The 13,633-nt window shown below is 44.5% G+C and overlaps 1 long non-coding RNA gene across 1 annotated transcript in view; it reads left to right on the top strand.

The window, feature by feature from the left end:
- The window catches only part of LOC141098533 (uncharacterized), a 54,649-nt gene that overhangs the window by 38,938 nt on the left and 2,078 nt on the right, over window positions 1-13,633 (top strand). Inside the window, exon 4 of the long non-coding RNA XR_012234278.1 lies at window positions 5,227-5,349. This is a non-coding gene — a long non-coding RNA (uncharacterized lncRNA). The remainder of the gene's footprint in view (window positions 1-5,226; window positions 5,350-13,633) is intronic.

Raw genomic sequence — 13,633 nt, 5'->3', positions numbered from 1 at the left:
GTGTGTGTATCTATATGTGTGTATCTGTGTGTATGTATGTCTGTGTATGTGTGTATCTGTATCTGTGTTTATCTGTGTGTGTATCTGTGCATGTGTGTGTGTATGTATGTATGTGTGTATCTGTGTGTATGTATGTGTGTGTATACTGTATGTGTGTATCTATATGTTTATCTGTGTATGTGTATATATATATATGTATGTGTGTGTACTGTATGTGTGTGTATATATATATATATATATATATATATATATATAAAAAAATAAAAAAAAGCCAAAAAGCCCCCCCCCGCCCCACCTTCACCCCGCTGGGCCATGGAAGAATGGTCTTGCTGGTGTGAAAAAAGGTTGGGGACCACTGGTCTAGGGCATCGTAGGAACGCTCCACGGCTACTGCTAGTTGTGTTGCTAGGATCAGGGGTCTGAAATCCGCTTAGTTACCAACTTCTCTGGTCTTCTGGTGGCTTAGTCTGTTCCTGCTGTCCTCCTCGGTGACCCATTCATAACATCTGTGCATGCGATGCACTCGGTGCCGGCTCACGTGGGGCCTCACGTGTTTCTGGTGTCGGATGCTGGGTAGTGAACGGGCCGGCGGATTGCCGCTTTCGTCATGATGACGCGTCAACAATTGCTGGCTTCCGGCCTTAATTGACTTCCGGGCCTCTGCCTCTGCCTCTGCCTTGAGGACCTGTGAGGCGTCGTTTTCTCAAACTACAGACTGTAATGTACTTGTCTTCTTGCTCAGTTGTGCAGCGGGTCCTCCCACTTCTCTTTCTACTCTGGTTAGAGCCTGTTTGTGCTCTCCTCTGAAGGGAGTAGTACACACCGTTGTAGGAAATCTTTAGTTTCTTGGCAATTTCTCGCATGGAATAGCCTTCACTTCTAAGAAAAATAATAGACTGTCGCGTTTCACATGAAAGTTCTTTTTTTCTGGCCATTTTGAGAGATTAATGGAACCAACAAATGTAATGCTCCAGATTCTCAACTAGCTCAAAGGAAGGTCAGGTTTATAACTTCTGTGCATTGCTCCCTGCAGCCTCCATGGATCGGACTTTGTTTCCAGCAGATCCTGCAGGCACTCGATCAGATTTAGATCTGGGGAATTTGAAGACAAGTCCTCCCCTTCATCTCATTCTCATATTCGTCCATTACTGAGCAGTAGTGATGAGCGAGCGCTGAAATGCTCCATAATTCTCTACTAAAATCCAGCAGACCGTAATGATCGGGTGCTCGACCCAAGTAACAAGCATAATGGAAGTCAGTGGGGAAACGTGAACATTTTTTCGGCTGACCCCACCAGGAGGTCTGGAGGGGGACTGGAAAATCAATAAAAAGGATGGAAATGGAATGGGAAAAGCGTAGGGAAGACCCCTGGATGCGTCTCTGACAACATCGTCCCCAGGAGCGACCTGGGAGTCAGAGGATTACGCCACTTTTATGGACTGACAAACATACAAAACCGAAGATAAAATGGATTTTACAGGAAACAATGTAAAGAAACATTCTTTCCTGTATAACGACTTGTATATAAGGCAAAATAAATCCCGCCATGGAAGACATATGCCAGGAGTTTGTCAATTCTCTCCGTGTTTGTGTGGGTTTCCTCCGGTTTTCATCCCACGCTCCAACGACGTACTGATGGGGAGTCCAGCTTGTGACCCGCAATGGGGACACTGATGATGATGATGTATATAAAGTGCTGCAGAATGTGATGGTGCGATGTAAGCAACGCAGAATAGATAATCACGCCGTGACAGCGCTCTGATGGCCAGTGCCTGGTGTGGAGCTTTCAAGGAAGGAGAACTTGTCAGGGTCCTGGATTAGGTGAGTATATAGTGTTTATTATTTAAATTAAAATGTGTGGGGCATTATTAAGTGTGAGGGCATCATAAGGTATGGGGCATTGTGGGGGCATCATAACGTGTGGGGGCATCATAAGATATGGGGCATTGTGGGGGCATCATAAGGTATGGGGCATTGTGGGGGCATCATAAGGTGTGGGGGCATCATAAGATATGGGGCATTGTGGGGGCATCATAAGGTATGGGGCATTGTGGGGGCATCATAAGGTATGGGGCATTGTGGGGGCATCATAAGGTATGGGGGCATCATAAGACATGGGGCATTGTGGGGGCATCATAAGGTATGGGGGCATCATAAGGTATGGGGCATTGTGTGGGCATCATAAGGTATGGGGGCATCATAAGATATGGGGCATTGTGTGGGCATCATAAGGTATGGGGTCATTGTGGGGGCACCACAAAGTATGGAGGCATCATAAGGTATGGGGCATTGTGGGGGCATCATAAGGTATGGGGGCATCACAAAGTATGGGGGCATTATAAGCTATGGGGCATTGTGGGAGCATCACAAAGTTCACAAAGTATGGGGGCATCATAAGGTATGGGGCAGTGCAGGGGCATCATAAAGTGTTGCAGCATCATGTGACTGTGAGGGCATCATAAAGTACGGTGGTATCTCATACATTGTAAGTACATTATAAGGACTACTGTGGGGCTCCTCATACAGTGTTGGGACTACTGTGGGGCCCCTCATACAGTGTTGGGGCTCCTGTGGGGCTCCTCATACAGTGTTGAGGCTACTGTGGGGCCCCTCATACAGTGTCGGGGCTACTGTGGGACCCCTCATACAGTGTTGAGGCTACTGTGGGGCCCCTCATACAGTGTTGGGGCTACTGTGGGGCTCCTCATACAGTGTTGGGGCTACTGTGGGGCCCCTCATACAGTGTTGGGGCTACTGTGGGGCCCCTCATACAGTGTCGGGGCTACTGTGGGGCCCCTCATACAGTGTTGGGGCTACTGTGGGGCTCCTTATACAGTGTTGGGGCTACTGTGGGGTCCCTCATACAGTGTTGGGGCTACTGTGGGGCCCCTCATACAGTGTCGGGGCTACTGTGGGGCCCCTCATACAGTGTTGAGGCTACTGTGGGGCTCATCATACAGTGTCGGGGCTACTGTGGGGCCCCTCATACAGTGTTGGGGCTACTGTGGGGTCCCTCATACAGTGTTGGGGCTACTGTGGGGTCCCTCATACAGTGTTGAGGCTACTGTGGGGCCCCTCATACAGTGTTGAGGCTACTGTGGGGTCCCTCATACAGTGTTGGGGCTACTGTGGGGTTCATTATACTGTGCATAAGGGAGCTGTACATGAGGACATTATTAAATGCTAAGTCGGCACTTAAGAAGCATTATTGTTATAGGGGCACTCAAAGTATTGTGACTGTCAAAGGTGATTATCAATTTCTGGAAGCAAAATCTGGACACTGTTTTTTAGGGCACTCGCACAGGGTATTAATATTTTCTAATTTTCAAAGGGGTAATTTTACCATCCGGGGGCATAAAAGAGGCATTTTACTTTGTAAAGGGCACAGTGATGGCGTTACTATGAGGGGCTGTAAGAGGAGCACTGTTTTTGGACCACACAACAGGTGCAGTCATAGGGGCTTAGTATTGGGGTATCAGCGGGATGAGGGGTCTGTACAGGTTGGGAATAGATGGTGATGGGGCTGGAAATGTGAGAAGTCAGATGTGTCTGTGTTGTATTCTCTGCAGACGAGTCCTGGCTGGAGAAGTTGTCATGTCGGTCCGGGTCAGATGGAAAAGAAGGGAAAAGTGAATGACTCCACCAGAAAGAACGTCAGCTGTAAGTCACCATCTATAACTGTGCTGTGATGTCTTACATGTTCTGCAGGACTGGTATCTACCACTGAACATATGGCCGTAATATCAATGTTGGTCTTTGTATAGAGATTATTTTCAGTAACAGCGCGGTCATCTGCTTCTCCTACATCCACTATAGGGTGCACCACCTTAGTAGTAATCATCAGGGTTACCGCTTAGATGTTTCACCTTACCTTCTGAGCTGAACCTCTAGCTGCGCCTCTGAGGAGTAAATATAAGGTGGTGCAGAACTGTGGAGAGCTTTGTGTATAAGAGTAATAAGTTTATATTGAACTCTGTAGCGGATGGGTAACCAGAGCTATGACTGGCACTGGGTAGAGGTATCGGTGGAGCAGCTGGATAGAAATACGTCCTTGGGTGCCACAGTCAGGATGGATTGGAGAGGATAAAGTTTGGTTAAAGGGAGACTGATAATACTACCATACAGCACTCACATTATACTACCATACAGAGCTCACATAATACTACCATACAGAGCCCACATAATACTATCATACTGATCCCACATAATACTATCATACTGATCCCACATAATACTGCCATACAGATCCCCCATAATACTACCATACAGTGCACATGTTATATTACTATGCAGTGCACACATAATACCACTATACAGAGCCCACATAATACTACCATACAGAGCCCACGTAATATTACTATGCAGTGCACACATAATACTACCATACACTGCCTGCATAATACTGCTACTATGTGAACCTCCTTCCACCTGCCAGCATCAGATCTGCATCTTTGAAAACGTTGTGCGGAGCCTACAAATCTGGGAGCAGCGGCAGGTAGGGGGAGGTTCGGGGGGCTATCATTTCACAGCCTCAGAATCACTGGACCAGGGGTCTACAAAGACAATCTGCTCCTCTGTAGTCTCTAGCGATGTCGGTCTGTACATGTATAGTGCTGGTTACAGCGCCCCCTGGTGTCCGACAGTTATTCTACATAGAATCCTCAACAAAAGCAAATCTGTCTGATATTTAGCGCTGAGTCCGGTCTTTGTGTTACATCCAGACAGAAGACTGGTGAATTTCCGCACATTTATCAGATTTCTGAATATTTTGGAAGTTTTCTAGTTATTTGTCACAAAAGCTGGAGATGCCGGGGATTGTACCAGGGGCCTCATATATGCAAGGCATGCGCTCCACCCCTGAGCCACATCCCCTGTACACACCGTCTGATGTGTGATCTCAATTCTGAGAACGATCTATGACGAGAATCTGACTCTGAATCTACCATCATAGATCTTCTCACAATTAGTTTTTCCTTTTTGATAATTCTGCAGCATAAATGACATCATCTTCCAACAGTCTGGACTATTAGGGACGAGGCAAAACTACTCGTCTTTAATTCTTTATTATTTGGTTATTTTTACAATATGGGAAGAGGAGGGGATTCTATTTTTGCCATTTTTGCATCTTTTTTAAGCAAATTAAAAATATACAATTCCCCTTTTTTTATATTTTTAAAGGGATTGTTCACTAATGGACGACTCTTTTCTATTGTCTCAATCAATTAGGAAGAAAGCGTACAACACCTCCCGGATGGGAACATCTCCGAGCGCTGCGCCCCCTGATGATCTCGTGACGGGCTGCAGACAATCAGCGGCGGCTGAAAGGCGACATCGCTCCTGATCCCGTAGGTAAGTGACCTTTCTTCTTGTATCGGGCTCCATCAGGGCGCTCTACAGCAATGTACAGTGGGAACCAATCCCTTTAAGTGTAAGAAAACTGAAAGAATTCATCGTTAATAAGATTTGCCTTTTCCATAAAAGCCCAAAATATTGAAAAATTATGTGATCTATCCCACACGGTAAATGCATGAAAAAATAGTCAGCAGACGGGCAGTTAGTACCCCTGACGAAGCCACCCAGAGTGGCGACACGCGTCGGGGCTTTCCACTCTGCCTGCTCCACTCCACATGGGTTTTGTATATTGCTGACATGTACATGTGCTGACTATTGAGGGTGGCTATTTTTGCCTACTTTATCCCCCCTACGGATTCAGACTATGTGGGTTATTTGTATGTTACATGCCTAGCCTTTAGGTTGGGGTATTTATACTCCTGACGGAGGATGATTGGGATTGCATTGCCTTTATGATCTATGTACCTTATTTGATGAAGACATTTCCTAGGCAATGTTATTCTATGTGTGCTGCTCCATGCTACCAGTGTTCATCCTTTGTAGGTTATGAATTTGTTGCCCACTATAATCACATATTGTCTATTCTCCTAACTCATGTATGGGTCAATGTTTCTATGTGAGGGTGCAGATACCTTTCATTTGGGTATGCTGTTTACATGGACCTAGGGTTATAAGTATTATTCCCGGTGGGGTTTTTTGGTAGCAGGTTTTTTGCTCTATTATGAGCTCTGTGCAGCTTGTGTATGTGTCACATGTGTGACCATTTTTAATGTTTTTAATACCTTTTGTGCCTGTTTTTCTGTGTCCAATAAAATTGGTACTGTATATGCTATTCCCTGCCTGGGGTGAGCCCCTGTGTGTGGCCTATTTCTTTTTCTTTTTTTGTTAATTACTCTAGTGGTGGCTGAACGCAGAGAGAATTTTATGATTTAGTGAATCTATTAGTGAGATCTCATGATAAATAGGCAAAGAGAACTCCAGATGCAACTAATATAAGCAGCCTGTAGGCTAACAATGGCACTGTCATATTTTACGCTCAGGTTGTGCACCGGGAATCCTTCTTTTTAGAAATCTTATTTTTGGGGGGATGGCACGGGCTCAAAAGTTGTTACCATCTGCAGCAAGAGCCAGTGGTTATACACAGGTGATCTCCTTCTGTATGTGCTGGGACCAGACCTAACCCCGATCCCAGCACTTTAACTCCTCAGATGCTGCTATCAATACTGATTGAGGTATCTAAGTAGTTGGACAGATGAAGATCGCTCCCTCTGTCAGCACATCGGCACCCCCCTGATTGGATTCTTACGGTAACCAAAGTCCTAACTTTGGCCTCTGTTTTTGCCCTATACATTATTCTATAAGATCCCTCGTAGGCTGCAGACAGGTTAGTGCACTGCAGTACATAAGTAGTACTGTGTATTATCAGTGCAATCACATGATCACATGTTCACCCCTATGAGAAGTGTAAAATAAAAAGTTTCGAGTGTAAGAGAAAAAAAATAACAAAATCATTTTTATACTTTGAAACTATATAATTTTTCATCCGGTATGTGCTGATTACACCGCCCCCTAGTGTCTGACACATAATTGACATCAAATTCTTAAAAGTGAGTCGTTCTGATACTTAGTGGTGAGTCCGATCCTTGCGCTACATCCACACAGATGATCAGGGAGTTTCCTCACATTTTTTCAGATTTCTGAATAATTTGAAAGTTATCTGGTAACACTCTAAGAGAACATACAGTGCTGCAGCCAATCACTGAGCTCTACCTGGGTAGGCAGCACGAGCCGCTGAGCTCACTGATTGGCTGCAGCACTAATAACTTTTGTGCTCTAAATTATGATGAATTTTTCAAATGCGCTTGGCTTCAGCAATTCCAGGATAAGCTGCACTCACTTTCAAGAAAAGGTGGAGCTGGAAGCTACTGGCTTATAAACTACAAGAGAAAAAGAATGTGTGTCAAAAAATGATGAATCTTAAAATATATGTCTTATAGGAGACAGGTCCTGGAGTGGAAACATACAGACAGTATTGTATGGCACTGTGGTGTTGGAACAATAATAGATGGGAGTGTTTCTAAATGTTCACAATACAATGGGTTAAGTTCAGTGCATAACAAATACTGCTATAAAGTGCCAACATAATACTACCAAATAGGGCCCACATAATACAACCATACAGAGCCCACATAATACAAACATACAGAGCCCACATAATACAACCATACAGAGTCCACATAATGTTACCATACAGAGCCCACATAATACAACCATACAGAGCCCACATAATACAACCATACAGAGCACATATAATACTACCATAGAAATCCCACATAATACTAGCATACAGTGCACAAATAATACTACCCTACAGAACCCACATAATTCTACCATACAGAGCCCAAATAATATTACCATACAGAGCCCACATAATACAATTATACAGATTCCACATAATACAACCATACAGAGCCCACAAAATACTGTCATACAGAGCCCACATAATAATACCATACAGAGCCCACATAATACAACCATACAGAGCCCACATAATACAATTATACAGATTCCACATAATACAACCATACAGAGCCCACATAATACATTTATACAGATTCCACATAATACTACCATACAGAGCCCACATAATACAACCATAGAGAGCCCACATAATACTACCATACAGAGCCCACATAATACAACCATACAGAGCCCACATAATACAACCATACAGAGCCCACATAATACTATCATACAGAGCCCACATAATAAAACCAGGCTCGGACAGTCACAAAAGGTAACAGGGGAATCCCCCGATGTGCCCCTGTGCAGCTCTGGGCCACCAATCCCGCTGTATGGGCAGTATGTGGCATAATTCACTTGGAAAAAAGCAGCATCTCATCATTCATTAACAAAACTACCCAGTTTATTAGAGATGTAGATAGGTTTGTCAGTGATGGCAGTGTAATATTTTTATATTTATATGCAGGTGAAAAGTGGGCCCCCTAAAGTCAATGTTACTGGCAGTCCCTTGGTACCCCAGTCCGACACTGAATACAACCATACAGAGCCGACAAAATACAACTATACAGAGCCCACATAATATTACCATACAGAGCCCACAAAATACTATCATACAGAGCCCACATAATACTACCATAGAGATCCCACATTACACTATCATACAGATCCCACATAATATTACCATACAGTGCCCACAAAATACTACCATACAGAGCCCACATATTACCATACAGAGCCCACATAATAGTACCATACAGAGCCCACAAAATACTACCACACAGAGCCCACATAATATTACCATGCAGAGCCCACAAAATACTATCATACAGAGCCCACATAATACTACCATACAGATCCCACATTACACTATCCTACAGATCCCACATAATATTATCATATAGTGCCCACAAAATACTACCATACAGAGCCCACATAATATTACCATACAGAGCCCACAAAATACAACCATACAGAGCCCACATAATACTACCATACAGAGCCCACATAATACTTCCATACAGAGCCTACAAAATACAACTATACAGAGCCCACATAATACAACCATACAGAGCCCACATAATACAACCATACAGAGCCCACATAATATTACCATACAGAGCCCACAAAATACAAACACACAGAGCCCATATAATGCTACCATACAGAGCCCACATAATACTACCATACAGAGCTTACAAAATACAACTATACAGAGCCCACATAATACAAACATACAGAGCCCACATAATACAACCATACAGAGCCCACAAAATACAAACACACAGAGCCCATATAATGCTACCATACAGAGCCCACATAATATTACCATACAGAGCCCACATAACACAACCATACAGAGCCCACATAATACTACCATACAGAGCCCACATAATACTATCATACTGAGCCCACATAATACTGTCATACAGAGCCCACATACAGTGGGTTCGGAAACTATTCAGACCCTTTTAAATTTTTCACTCCTTGTTTCATTGCAGCCATTTGGTAAATCCAAAAAAGTTCATTTTTTTCCTCATTAATGTACACTCTGCACCCCATCTTGACTGATAAAAGACAGAAATGTAGAAATTTTTTGCACATTTATTAAAAAAGAAAAGCTGAAATATCACATGGTCATAAGTATTCAACCCTTTGCTCAGACACTCATATTTAAGTCACATGCTGTCTATTTCCTTATGATCCTCCTTGAGATGGTTCTACTCCTTCACTGGAGTCCAGCTGTGTTTAATTACACTGATAGGACTTGATTTGTAAAGGCGCACACCTGTCTATATAAGACCCCACAGCTCACAGTTCATGTCAGACCAATTGAGAATCATGAGGTCAAAGGAACTGGCAAGTAGCTCAGAGACAGGATTGTGGCAAGGCACAGATCTAGCCAAGGTTACAAGAGAATTTCTGCAGTATTCAAGGGTTCTAAGAGCACAGTGGCCTCCATAATCCTTAAATGGAAGAAGTTTGGGACCACCAGATGTCTTCCTGGACCTGGCCGTCCAGCCAAACGGAGCAATCGTGGGAGAAGAGCCTTGGTGAGAGAGGTACAGAAGAACCCCAAGATCACTGTGGCTGAGCTCCACAGATGCAGTAGGGAGATGGGAGGAAGTTCCACAAAGTCAACTATCACTGGAGCCCCTCCACTAGTCGGGCCTTTATGGCAGAGTGGCCCAACGGAAGCCTCTCCTCAGTGCCAGACATTTGAAAACCCGCATAGTTTGCTAAAAAAAAACCACATGAAGGACTCCCAGACTATGAGAAATAAGATTCTCTGGTCTGATGAGACGAAGATAGAACTTTTTGGTGATAATTCTAAGCGGCATGTGTAGAGAAAACCAGGCACTGCTCATTACCTGCCCAATACAATCCCAATAGTGAAACATGGTGGTGGCAGCATCATGCTATAGCTGCAGGGATGGGATTACTGGTTGCAATTGAATAAAACATGAATGTGGCCAAGTACAGAGATATCCTGGATGATAACCTCTTCCAGAGTGCTCTGGACCTCAGACTTGGCCAAAGGTTCACCTTCCAACAAGACAATTATCCTAAGCACACAGCTAAAATAACAAAGAAGTGTCTTCAGAACAACTCTGTGACCATTCTTGACTGGCCCAGCCAGAGCCCTGACCTAAACCCAATTGAGCATCTCTGGAAAGACCTGAAAATGGCTGTCCACCAACGTACACCATACAACCTGACGGAACTGTAGAGGATCTGCAAGGAAGAATGGCAGAGGATTCCCAATTCCAGGGGTGAAAAACTTGTTGCATCATTCCCAAGAAGACTCATGGCTGTACTAGCTCAAAAGTTGCTTCTACTGAATACTGAGCAAAGGGTCTGAATACTTATGACCATGTGAGATTTCAGTTTTTCTTTTTTAGTACACTTGCAAAAATGTCTACATTTCTGTTTTTTTTCAGTAAAGATGGGGTGTAGAGTGTACATTAATGAGAAAGAAAATACATTTTTTGAATTTACCAAATGGCTGCAATGAAACAAGGAGTGAAAAATTTAAAGGGGTCTGAATACTTTCCAAAACCACTGTAATACTAGCATACAGAGCCCACATAATGCAAACATACAAAGCTCACATAATACAAACATACAGAGCCCACATAATACAACCATACAAAGCACATATAATACTACCACACAAATCCCACATAATACTACCATATAGAGCCCACATAATACTACCATACAGAGCCCACATAATACTACCATACAGAGCCCACATAATACTACCATATAGAGCCCACATAATACTACCATATAGAGCCCACATAATACTACCATACAGAGCCCACATAATACTACCATACAGAGCCCACATAATACTACCATACAGAGCCCACATAATACAACCATACAGAGCCCACATAATACTACCATACAGAGCCCACATAATACTACTATACAGAGCCCACATAATACTACCATACAGAGCCCACATAATACTACCATACAGAGCCCACATAATACTACCATACAGAGCCCACATAATACTATCATACAGAGCCCACATAATACTATCATACAGAGCCCACATAATACTATCATACAGAGCCCACATAATACTATCACAGAGCCCACATAATACTATCATACAGAGCCCACATAATACTACCATACAGAGCATACATAATACTACTATATAGAGTTCACAACATAAAATGCCAACATAATTTATCACAATATGTTTCTAGTAGAATCAATTTGCATTACCCTGGCTCAGTGGTCACATCAGTTTTCTGTGGCCACCATACGAGAGCCCAGCTATCCTGCTACTACCCGTCAACACCCCTGATTAGTAGGTCTGGTGTAACATCAAGTGGACATCATGCCGCAACCATAATGTCCCAGAAGGCCTACAAAAAAGATGTGCTGGGAACAGCGTCAGGTAGGAGGATGTGTGCGGGGCTCCCATCTAGCAGCCACAGGAGTGGTCCCGGATCCTGTAAATATGATTCGCCCCTCTCTAGTCTCCACCTATAATTGAACGCGCACAATGGCGGCGCGCTCATCATGTTTTGTGACATGAGTCATTGTCACATCCATCAGGGGATGTGGCTCAGTGGTTGTTAGGAACGGCGGAACGCACTAAATAAAATAATAAAGTGCGATCGCCGCTCGGGGTCCACCGTGCAGAAGGTGTTATAACTGCTGCTCAGTAATAGCAGACGTGCTATATGGCGATATAATGCGCACGGGGTTAAACATCACCCAGGTGCGCAAAGCAATCACTGTTTAATCACAGAGATTCCAGGAGGAGTGAACACAAAAAGGCTGAGCCTGTTAGCGTCACAGGTCTCAGATATATGCACACACGGTATCAGGTCACAGGTGCAGGACCAAAGGCAGAAGGAACTGCGTCCGTCTAGACCTACCGTGTGTGCGGCGTAGCAACTGCGGGAGCAAAAAGAGCTGCAACTGCAGCGCGGCGTAGGACACTGCCGCGAGACGATAGTGCCGTGTGGAGTAGCACAATCGGACGCTAGTGTAGAGGCGCGGTGTGCACAGTGGCCTAAGGCTTGCCACTGACTGGCGCTGACTGCTGAACTGTCCACATGCGTAATATCAGAGGGAAGGGGTTTCAAATAAGTCAGTCACCAGAATCATACATCAGTCACCATTCACACATCTAGCAAGTAATGTCTATACTAGCGCATGGCCAAACGGTCCTTTTATAGCCGTGTGCTGCCAGGACCTTCCAGATCTCTGAGATAGACCAATCAGATCAGGGGAAGGACCTGAACACATGACTCCCGAGCTCCAATGGGAGATCGTCTCATGAGCATGCTCAGTGGAGCGGCAGCGGGACTTAGCCTCAGGAATGACTTGCTGCAAAGCTGTATGTGAGGCTCTGGACTCCTGTTGTGTAGCTACAGGAATCCGACGCCTAACAGTGGTGGAGCGCAGGCTTTGCATGTATTTCTATGCAGCCGCACACTCCGGTCCCGAGTGCCGGCGGCAGTGCTGGGTATTGAGGCGAGAGACTCACGCAAGTTTCTCGCATTCCACACGCGAGTGTGACCCCGGCCTAAGGGGCAAAATGTCTGACAAGTCTCTGAGCTTAGAAATAAATAATTCAGATAACATCACAGCAACGAACAAGGACGTCCCTCGTGTGTGCGGTCACCAACTCGTGGCACCATGCCAGTGGTCGACCATTCTAGGTTGTGTCCACACTGAGTCTTTTTGGACCAGGAACTCTGGAAAAGTGCCCTGTCCCGATGGTCAGTGCAAGTCCCAGCAGTCGGACCCTCACCCATCTAGAAGTTATCACCTGTCCTTTGGATCGGTCAGTCAGTGAGCATTTATATATATATATAAAAATTTTCCAAATGTTAACTATAAAAAAAAATCCCTGTGAGGGAAGTCTTCTCTGCCCTGGGATAACATCCGGGGTTATGCACGAGACTCAGAAGATTGGAATAAATTGGTTTGGGAGCTCATTGGTTAAACATTAATTTTCAGAAATAACCTACATGTCAGTGTAAACCGTTTCCTGCACACAGGATTGCGGTATAAATGGGACGGAGCGTCCGTCTGCTAAGTTCTGCAGGGTCTCTAGTAATCAGAGAAATACACAGGGGCATACACAGAAATCATGGGGCTCCAGGACAAAAGAGCGCCCCCCCCCAGATCTGCAGCATAGTGACAATCACCCTAAGCATTTCCCCCTTTCACCCCCTGGTGTACTTTAACCCTTTTTCTGACACTGTTACGTGATGTACTG

Source organism: Dendrobates tinctorius, unplaced genomic scaffold (genome assembly GCF_039654945.1).
Source record: "Dendrobates tinctorius isolate UK_male_01 unplaced genomic scaffold, ASM3965494v1 ptg000093l, whole genome shotgun sequence".
Classification (NCBI taxonomy): domain Eukaryota; kingdom Metazoa; phylum Chordata; class Amphibia; order Anura; family Dendrobatidae; genus Dendrobates; species Dendrobates tinctorius.
Note: the sequence above shows the minus strand (reverse complement) of the source record. Positions and strands in the feature narration are given on the sequence as shown.